Below are 12,282 nucleotides of genomic sequence, written 5' to 3' on the forward strand. Positions count from 1 at the left end.
ACCCCTACAGACACATGCAAAAATATACACATATACATAGCAAAAAAAAACGCCAACTTCAAACCACATCACAAATAAATAAAATGAAAAAAAAATATATGTAGATGGAATGAACAAAAAAAACGGATAATGTTAAACGAGTACTTCAGACACAAGTATGACCACCACTACCCAGACATTTGTGTTAAAACTTCAATCCATCCTTCCGCCCCTTTTCATCTTCATCATGTCTAACTACTCACATATGCGGTGTATGGGGCATTACGCATAGCATTATGAAATATTTAAAACATTCAATTAAAAATTGTTAGAATTTTTGTTAAACTATTTAAATTAAAAATTGTTTGTTATTGATATTTGTTGATATGTTTTTAGGGAAATATTTAGAAAAAATTAAAAACAGAAAATTATTTATAAAAAAATTATAGCAGAGTCATATTTTCTGATTTTTTTACATGCTTCCAGAATATTTATTATTTCTAATAAATAATAGCCTGTCGTACTTTAAAAATTATTTGTTATTGATATCTGTTGATATGTTTTTTAGGGAAATATTTAGAAAAAAATTAAAAACAGAAAAATGATTATAAAAACAAGTTAAAAAGTATCAGTCGGTATTGCCGCCAGAGATATACCCTCAGCCTATGTTCGATTATCTAACTATATTTTGACTAGTGTTAAGGTCATTAAAACGTTTGACCCTCTATGGAGCAGATCCCGAAGGAATGGACCAATATTGCCCATTTCCTATCGGACCCAAAATATGATATAAATATTTCGACAGATGTGCCAAGTCTAAATGGAATCGGATGTTAATTTGGCGATTTATGAGCTTCATGGGTACTCAAAATTTCAATATTTTGTGGGGGAGGTACTTGATGGAGTGGACCGATATTGTTCATTTTCACACCTGTCCTAGCACTGACGCAAATATTAGGATTCGCAAAGTCGGAGCAAATTCGGATTAGCCTTTCTCTTTCCGTGCAAAAAATTTGTTTTTTTTTTTTTTTGAAAATTTCGACCTTTTGTGGGGGAGGTACCAGAAGGAGTGGGCCGATATTGTTCATCTTAACACAAGACCTTGGGTTAATATAAATATTTGGATGTGTGAAATTTGAAGACAGTCGGACTCTTACATAACATTTTATGAGAGTTGTAATTATTCAAAATGTTGACCATTTGTGGGGGAGGTACTTGATGGAGTGGACCGATATTGCCCATTTTCACACCTGAACTAGCACTGACGCAAATATTAGGATTTGCAAAGTTGGAGCAAATTCGGATTATCCTTTCTCTTCCTGTGCAAAAAATATATTTTTTGAAAATTTCGACCTTTTGTGGGGGAGGTACCAGAAGGAGTGGGCCGATATTGTTCATCTTAACACAAGACCTTGGGTTAAAATAAATATTTGGATGTGTGAAATTTGAAGACAGTCGGACTCTTACATAACATTTTATGAGAGTTGTAATTATTCAAAATTTTGACCATTTGTGGGGGAGGTACTTGATGGAGTGGACCGATATTGCCCATTTTCACACCTGAACTAGCACTGACGCAAATATTAGGATTTGCAAATGTTGGAGCAAATTCGGATTATCCTTTCTCTTCCTGTGCAAAAAATATATTTTTTGAAAATTTCGACCTTTTGTGGGGGAGGTACCAGAAGGAGTAGACCGATATTGCCCATCTCCGAACTCGATCTAAGTTTGACAAAAATATTACGTTGTAGCCAATTTGGACCAAATCGGATACTCCCTTCGAGAGTTATCGTGCGCACCAGCCAGACAGACAGACGGACGGACGGACATCGCTAGATCGACTCCAAATGTTCTGAAACGGATTTGGTCCAAAGAGACCTAGAGTCTAAAACCGTTATTTCGACTAGGCACGTTTTGGCCGTATCAAATGATATATACCCTCTGTAACCATATGGCTGAGGGTATAATTATAGCAGTCATATTTTCTGATTTTTTTACATTCTTCCAAAATATTTATTATTTCTAATAAATAATAGCCTTTCGTACTTAAAGGATGTCACGCATTAGGAGGATCTTAAATATTGGATAACATATAGCCGATTAACAATTTATCCGCCTTCTGTGGATGAAAAGCAAATCTACGTTAAGTGGATATAAAACGTGTTAAAAAGTATCAGTCGGTTTTGCCGACAGATGTATACCCTCAGCCTTAGTATCCTCCACTATAGGAGGAAGGGCACATTAAGTTTGTCATTCTGTTTGTAACACCACGAAATATACATTTAAGACCCTACAAAGTATATAAATTCTTGATCAGCAAAAAAATTGTATGTCGATCTACCTATGTTCGTCCTCCTGTCTGTCCGTCGGTAGAAATCACTCTAGCTTCAGAGGCAATTGAAATAGGTTGATAAAATTTTAATCAGATGTGTGTTTGGTCCACAGAACTTTTGGGATTAAAAATGAGCCAAGTAGGTCCACGTTTTGGTACAGCCACCATATAACAGTATCTGGGTATTTTGATGACTTTAGCGATATTATTCACCAAATTTTTGTCATATTTCGTATTTGTAGTTCGCTGTTGGTGCTACTGTCTATGAATATGCGGGTCCATGACTTCGTATAGCTCCCTATGTAACGGTACCTCACAATATTCAGTATTTTGATGATTTTAGCGACACTATTCCCCGTAATTTATTCAAATTTTGTAATGGCCTATGACAAAAATTCTGCATGCAGGTATAGCCCCCATATATCGGCACCTCCCTTTATTCGGTATTTTGATGTATTATTCACCTGATTTTTCATGTATCCTATTTGAATATTGTAATGGACTATGGCAAAACTTGCCTTTGCAGTTCCAAGTCTTACGGTAACTTCCTATAATTGGTATTTTTATACCCTCCACCATACTATGGAGGGTATATTAACTTTGTCATTCCGTTTGTAACTCCTCGAAATACTCATGTCAGACCCAACAAAGTATATATATTCTTGATCAGCGTAAAATTCTAAGACGATTTAGCCATGTCCGTCTGTCTGTCTGTCTGTCCGTCTGTCTGTCTGTCCGTCTGTCTGTCTGTTGTAATCACGCCATCTTTCGAATGAATTGAGATAGATGGCTAAAATTTTGCACACATGTTTATTTTTCCAGTAGGCAGGTTAAGTTCGTAAATGGGCCATGTAGGTCCACGTTTTCATATAGCCCCCATATAACGGTACCTTCCGATATTCGGTATTTTAATGATTTTAGCGACATTGTTCACCGGAATTGTTTCAAGTTTGGTATTTGAAGTTCCAAATGGATACTACACCCTAAGATAGAAAATTATCTGTGCAAGTACATGTCTTCGTATAGCCCCCATATAACGGTACCTCCCGATATTCGGTATTGTGATAATTTTAACGACATTATTCACGGGAATTGTTTCAAATTTGGTACTTGAAGTTCAAAATGGATGCTACACCCTAAGACAGAAACTTGTCTGTGCAGGTCCACGTCTTCGTATAGCCCCCATATAACGGTACCTCCCTATATTCGGTATTTTGATGATTTTCGCGACATTATTCACCGGAATTGTTTCAAATTTGGTATTTGAGATTCGTTATGTATGTTTCAGCCTATGAAAGAAAATTGTCTGTGCAGAACCACGTCCTCGTACATCCCCCATATAACGGTACTTACCGATATTCGGTATTTTGATGATTTTCGCGACATTATTTACCGGAATTGTTTCAAATTTGGTATTTGAAGTTCGTTATGGGAACTACAGTTTGTGACAGAAAATTATCTGTGCAAGTCCATGTCTTCGTATAGCCCCCATATAACGGTACCTCCCGATATTCGGTATTTTGATAATTTTAACGACATTATTCACGGGAATTGTTTCAAATTCGGTACTTGAAGTTCAAAATGTATACTACAGCCTATGACAGAAAATTGTCTGTGCAGGTTCACGTCTTCGTATAGCCCCCATATAACGGCCCCCAATATTGGGCGTTTTGATGATTTTAGCGTCATTATTCACAGGAATTGTTTCAAATTACGTATTTAGAGTTCGTAATGGGAACTACAGTCTGTGGCAGAAAATTGTCTATGCAAGTCCAGGTCAGTACCTCCCTATATTTGATATTTTGACGAGTTTAGGTACAATACCCACCGAAATTGTTTGAGATGTCGTATTTGAAGTTCGTAATGGATGCTGCAGCCTATGACAGAAAATTGTCTATGCTGGTCCAGGTCTTCGCACAGCTCCGATATAACGTTACCTCCCTATACGATATTTTGATGATTTTAGCTACATTTAGGTCCACATCGTACAGAACCCAAAATAACGGCCATATTCGGTATTTTGAAGATTTTAACAGAATTTTTAACGGATTTTATTTTTTGAAAATTTCCAAATTCATTCCAAATGATGGAGGGTATTCAAAGTTCAGCCTGGCCGAACTTACTGCTTTTTAGCTTGTTTTAATTTATATCCTAAATATACGTAATACATCCTTGTAAAAAAGATTGTTCAGTTTTAATTGCATTTATATGTATGTACATTTCAATATTACTACTGTATATGACTCTGCTGTAACTTCTGTATAATGTCCCATACTCAAACATAAATATCCCATACATATCTCTCCCCCACCCACCATATCCATATCCAATTAACTACATAAATGTATTATCTGTATATGTATGTATGTACTAAGTATGTTGTAGCATGTCAGGTATTATCTGTAATATGTAAAACACCAAAACAACAAAAAATACAAAAAGACAACAAAAACAGCAAAAACAAGAATTATTTAAATGTTCGTAAATAATCTTATCAAAATATTTAAGAGAGAAATTAAATAAATAAATAAATAAATAAAATATTTATATAATTATATTATAAATTACAAATAAATATATATACACATAATAAATATTTGTAAACAAAATTTACAACATGACATAACAACACATACTCAGATTCAGACACACACACACACAAACTCATTATCATCGCCTCATAATCAGAGCTGTCATTATCATTTGCATCCATCCGATTTTGGGTTGGAGTTCAAAGAATAATTGGACGGACAGATCGATGGATGGATGGATGGATGAAATGCTTGGCATGAGATACTCAATTGTAGCATTTAAGTTTTAAATCAAATTTTAGACAATAATTAAATACATAAATAATAATAATAATAATGATAATGCTAATGATAGTAAAATATCCTTACACATACAGACTCACACACACACATACATTCACTCACATGCGATAAATGTAACACCAAAGGACATTCATTCTTCATACCAGCCATGAAAGAAAAACAAAAACATATTTATTTACATATCTAGCAAAAAATAAAAAACAAAACAAAAAAATAAATAAATGAAATTTAGAACAACTAAATAAATTATAAATGAAAAGACAACAACAACAACAAATGGATTTAATCAAAATTATAAAAATATTTTACACAAAAAAAGAAACACATACAAATTACAAAGAGAAAAATATTTAATGAAATATGTATGTATATTGAAAAAAAAATATATATATACATATAAACAAAAGAAAATTAAAACAAATTGAAAACAATAATAGTATACTTTAAAACTAACAAACAATTGAAAAACAAAAAAAAAAGTCAAGTAAAAAAATAAAACAAATTACTCGTCTTCCCAACAATAAAAATTTGTATTTTTCTCCCCATCCTCTTCGCGATTACCTTTTGCCTTTTCATTAGCTCTAGCTTTTCATTCGCATACGTACTTCCTTTCCACTTTCCAGTATTACTTGAAAACCGTGAATATTGATTGCATATAAATATGCAAATATTTCCCCACAAACATTACTCCAAACCAACCTCACCTTCTCAACACCCCCACTAACCTTCTACTGTAAAAACCCCTCCACAACCTACGCTTTCTGTTAAATATTTATCCAATATTGACAGTGAAAAAAATTATGCAAATAAACAAAATGAAAAAAAAAACCAATAACAACAACAACAAATAAATTACAGATATTAAGTATTTCATAGAATTTAATAGAAATTACAAAAAAGCATCAACAACAATAATAAAATAAAAAATGAATACAAAACAATAAAGAAAAAAAAAAAATAAATTTAAATCTAGAAAATGTTGGTTTTAGTATTATTTTTTGCGCCCCTAGAAGGTTGGGTTATTAGAAATATAACATTGAAATTGAATACCAAAAATGAGGGGTGAAAGAAGTACTTAACAAGTAAAAAACAGCTAAGTTCGGCAGGGCCGAACATTCAAAGTTCCTTCACCATTTGGAAGGAACTTTAACATTTTCAAACCAGTAAAGAAAGTCCTAAAGTCGGGCGAGGCCGATTTTATGATACCCTACACCACTTTGCTAATTTAGTTGAGCTCCACATAACACGTAAAAGTTTTTATGGGAGAATTCAATCATACACCCTATGATTATAATTATAATTTAAAATTCAAAGGACTAAATATGCCGAAGCATTTGCATCTCCTAAATTCGGATTTGTATTGTCCATTTGGTGCACAATTAATTAGAAATCAGATAAAGATATATATGGGACCTATATCCAAATCTGAACCGATCTCGATAAAATTTGGCAAAGATATTTCTGAGCTGTATTTGATATATTTCCCTGAATATCGTTGTTACGAAGTGCATATCACGGCTGTGGGTAACAAATACAACAAATCGGATGAACAATATATATGGGAGCTATAGCTATATCTCAACCGATCTTCACCAAATTTGGCATACTACCTTCAATTCGGTCGTATGTACCAAATTCCATCCCATTTGGGCAAATATTAGACGTTTGGTGCACAATAAAATGTAAGTCGGACGAAGTTATATATGGGAGCTACATCCAAATCTGAACCGATCTCGATAAAATTTGGCAAAGATATTTCTGAGCTGTATTTGATATATTTCCCTGAATATCGTTGTTACGGAGTGCATATTACGGCTGTGGGTAACAAATACAACAAATCGGATGAACAATATATATGGGGCTATAGCTATATCTCAACCGATCTTCACCAAATTTGGCATACTACCTTCAATTCGGTCGTATGTACCAAATTGCATCCCATTTGGGCAAATATTAGACGTTTGGTGCACAATAAAAGGTAAATCGGACGAAGTTGTATATGGGAGTTATATCCAAATCTGAACCGATCTCGATAAAATTTAGCAAATGTATTTCTGAGCTGTATTTAATATATTTCCCCAAATATTACAGACTGCATATTACGGTTGCGGAGGACAAAAATAACAAATCGGATGAACAATATATATGGGAGCTATAGCTATATCTGAACCGATTTCGATCAAATTTGGCATACTTATTTTCAGGCCTAATTTGGTTGTATCTGCAAAATTCCATAGTATTCGGGCTGATATTACACGTTTGGTGCACAATAAAAGGCAAATCGGGCTAAGGTATATATGGGAGCTATATCTAAATTTTTACCGATTATCTCTAATTTTAATAGGGTTCGTCCTTGGGCCAAACAAATGATCTGTGCAAAATTTCATCTGGATCCGGCAATAAATGCAACCTGTACTTTGTTTACAAAAATATATGGACAGACGGACGGACGGACGAACATGCATAAATCGACTCAGAATGTGATTCTATGCAGATCATCAAAAGGAACTATGGGTCTATCTCGTTTCCTTTTGCCTGTTACAAACAAATGCACAAAGACATAATACCCTGACCACCTTGTGGTGTAGGGTATAAAAAATCCGAAAACTACCACTTAAATGAAAATCGTTATATGTAAACTATACGAAGACGAAGACCTGCTTATGCCACAGGCTGTAGTACCCATTTCGAATTTTAAATACGAAATTTGTTCCTATTCCTGTGAATAATGTCGCAAAAATCATCAAAATACCGAATATCGGGAGGTAACGTTATATGAGGTATATACGATGTCATGGACCTATATAGATAATTATTTTTCAGGGTAGTAAGTGGTTGTGGACCTATATAGACAATTACCTTTCAGGGGTTAAAGTGCTCACAAAGAACTCCTCGTGTGGATTTTCAGACAATACCATAGGAAAATATGGCTAAAATCATCAAAATACCGAATATCGGGGGGTACCGTTATATAGGGGCGAACTTCACCTGCCTGCAGACAAAAAAAGGGATTTGTGCAAAATTCTAGCTTCCAATCTTAGAATTTTACGCTGATCAAGAATATATATACTTTGTTGGGTCTAAAATGATTATTTCGATGAGTTACAAACGGAATGACGAACTTAATATACCCTCCATACTATGTATGGCGGAGGGTATAAAAATGTCGGAAATGGCATCAACTTTTAGAATAAGGTTAGATTTATTCGAATTGGTCACCTTTGGCACAAATGTTGTACGTTCTCGAAATATTTTTTTGAGATATAGCAATTCGAATCTAGTGCTTATATTTACTGCATTAGCCGTTATTCTTAACGCTGTAACATTTTATCAGGTGATTCTTCTTTGGCAAGCTTTCAGCTTTCCAATTGTGTTTACACTTTGTAATTGACGAAGGTTTCTGAACTGTGAAATACATGCGATTTCCCATATTGATATCGATGATGCGGGATGCCCATATAAAGTCGTACACCACTAATCAAAATGTTCAATGTTATTATAACAATGTGCATAAAAAACTTGTTCCGCCGTTTTTATATTTTTTTGTGCATTCTGGAACATTTAAAATTTATATTATTCAATATTTGTTCGGTATATTAATGCAATTTTAAACGGGTACAATGGTCAATAAATGTTTATGAGGTTGGTGTATTAATGACAGTACAACAAATGTACGTGAAACTGGAATAGAGAATAGATTTTTTTTTAACAAAATTGTATTTTATATAATGACATTTTATATAAATATTATTTTTTTTTTCTTTGATAATATCTAATACTCCTAAAAAAATATTGTCTTTGAAATAAATTGTTCCACGTTTATGAGCCTGAAAGTCGTTAAAAATATTGTCGCTGAAAGTTCTCTATTACTTCTTTAAAAACTTTGAATAAATATATAGGGTAAGTGTACCAGTAGTCGGCACTTTTAGGATTTTCAATCTTTCAAACTTTCAACATTCTGAGTGAAATCTTTCAATTGCAGAAAAATAAAGTTTTTCAGATTCCAAATTTTGTTTACTTTTCGAAATAATAAACAAAAATTGAATTTGTTTTTATTAAATTGGCAAAATTTGCAATTTTACTAAAATATTAGTTTTTTTGCCAGTAGTCGGCACCATTTTCCAATGCTCGGCATATCTATTTGCCAGTAGTCGGCATATGGTATATCAGTAAAAAAATATTATTTTGTATATTTTTTTATTTCAAATAGTATAAAATAATGCTATATTACTAATTCACAGTTAAATCCAGAATTTGAAATTAATTTCGTTTTTAAATAGTGTTTTATTTAATTATCATTCTAAACCAAATATAGGTAGAAAAAAATCAAGAATAGTATGGTTACATTCAGTAACGTATGGATTTTCAATTTAAATAAAAATGAGATTAAATAAAAAAGAAAAAAGTGTCATTCTTATATTTGGAATTTGTGAATTGATCTTTTTCCTTAGATAGGTAACATTTTTTTCAAAAATGCCACCGCTATCTAAAAGGTCAAATAGCTGATTTAAAAATCTGCTAAATTTGGAAAAATTGGTCAAAAAGCACAAATAAAAGCAACGGCCGACTCAAAACTATTTTCTTATTTGAGTAGTTTTTGGATTATTTTTTAATAAATCCAAAAAATGATATTTTCCTAGTAATCAGCACCCCCTGCCGACTACTGGCAAATATCTTTTTTAACTGACCCTAATGTCGGCATTAAATAAAATAACAGAAAAATGCTTGATTTGTATTTTTTTCAGTTATAAAATGGTCTTTAGACTGTTATTTACTATTATGAAATATTTCTGATTCCAAAAGTATTAAATTTAATTTACTTAAATCGATTATTAAGTTCACGTCACCACTAATTTTACAAGCAAGTATTCTCGCACGTGTTGGCAGACACTCATTGACAAAAAGCGTTATTCTCTCGTAATAAATAATAGGAGCTCATTGTCTTTTTACAGAAAGAGAGCAGAGAACACGGTTGACGTTTTTTGCAATTATTTCATTATTTGGTCAATTCTATACTTAGTTTAAATTAAATTTAAATTTCAAAACTGCCGACTACTGGGACATGCCGAACTTAGGCGCACTTACCCTATATAACTATTGAAAATTGTGACCCTTTGTGGGGGAGATACCAGAAGGAGTTAACCAAAATATCCCATTTTCACAGCAGATCTTGTATTAATAAAAAATGGGGTGTGTGAAATATAAAGAGAGTTGAATCCTTATTTCGGATTTTACGATCGTTTTGATCGATCAAAATTTTGAACCTTTGAGATGGAGGTACCAGAAGGAGTGAACCGATAGATTCCATCTTCGCATCAGATCTTGTGTTAATAGAAATAATTGGATGTGTGAAATATAGAGAGAACCAGATGCTTATTACGTATTTTATAATAGTTTTGGTTTTTCAAAACTTTGACCCTTTGTGAAGAGGTACCAAAAGAAGATCCCTACCATCATTATAACAGATTTTGAGTTAATATAAATATTGAGATTTGTCAAGTCTGAATGGAATAGGATATTAATATGGCGTTTTATGAGCTTCATGGATATTCAAAATGTTGACCCTTTGTGGGGGAGGTACTAGAAGGAGTGAAGCCATATATTTCATCTTTACACCAGACCTTGGGTTAATAAAAATATTCTGATGTATGTAATTTGAAGGCAATGGAACTCTTACATAACATTTTATAAGAGTTAGAATTATTTAAAAATTTCACCCTTTGTGGGGGATGTACTTGATGGAGTTAACAGATTCTGTCCATTTTCGCACCTGACCTAGCACTGATGCAAATATTAAGATTCGCAAAGTTGAAGCAAAATCGGATTATCCTTTTTCATTCTGTGCAGAAAATATATATTTTTTTGAAAATTTCGTCCTTTTGTGGTGGAGGTACCAGAAGGAGCGGACCGATATTGCCCATCTTAACACTTAACACCCACCAGAACACCAGGGATGCCCATATTCGACGGACCCATCTGGCAACGCCATAACTTTTGACAGAGATGTCACATCGCTTAATGACATACCGCGTTTGAAGCGTCAGTCCAAGCAGATTTTTACCATGAACCAATACACGCCACGCGAGCGGGTTGAAATTTACATTCAACAGAAGAAGTCAATTGTGAAAACTCAACGTGCTTTAAAAAAATGTGAGAAGTGCGCCTTCTAAGAACACCATTAAGCGTTTATACGAAAAATTTTCGACTGGTAAGGCTCTTTCTAATCCGAAGAGGCCATATAAAAGTCGACCAAGGCGATCGGCCGAGAATATCGCTGCCGTACGAGCCAGTGTTGAGAGGTCCCCAAGAACATCCCAAAAACGCCGTTCTCAGCAGTTGGGCATGGCTCGGTCCACTTTACAACGGATTATTCGCATTGATTTGCATTTGTTCCCGTACAAAATTCAATTGACGCAAAGAATGTTGCCTGCGGACAAGCCTCGTCGATTGGAATTGGCCCAAAGGGCCCAAAGGTCCGTCGAATATGGGCAACCCTATGTGTGAAATTTGAAGACGATCAAATTTTTCAAAATTTTGAACCTTTGTAGGGGAGGTACTTGATGAAGAGGACTGATATTGTCCATTTTCGCACCTAACCTAGCACTGATAAAAAATATTAGAATTCGCAAAGTTGGAGCAAAATTGGATCATCCTTTCTCTTCCTGTGCAGAAAACATTTTTTTTTTTTTTGAAAATTTCGACCTTTTTGTGGGGGAGGTACCAGAAGGAGTGGATCGATATTGCCCATCTTCGAACTCGATCTAAGTTTGATAATAATATTACGATGTACCCAGTTTGGACCAAATCGGATACTCCCTTCGTTAGTGTTATCGTGCGCACCAGCCAGACAGACGGACGGACATCGCTAGATCGACTCCAAATGTCCTGAAACGGATTTGGTCCAAAGACTAGGCACGTTTTGACCGTATCAAACCATATGACTGAGGGTATAAAAATTCATTTATTACTTTTACAGACCTCTAAAGCATATTCTTAAAATTCCAAGCTTGTACTCAAACCAAATTAATATATGACCCTCGTAATTATTCTAAATGTAATATTTTAATAAAAACAAAACACAAACACACCACATTTCTCTTGAAACAAATTCGAACATTCGAACATCTCTGTAATGCA

Source organism: Musca domestica, unplaced genomic scaffold (assembly GCF_030504385.1).
Source record: "Musca domestica strain aabys unplaced genomic scaffold, Musca_domestica.polishedcontigs.V.1.1 1, whole genome shotgun sequence".
Lineage (NCBI taxonomy): Eukaryota > Metazoa > Arthropoda > Insecta > Diptera > Muscidae > Musca > Musca domestica.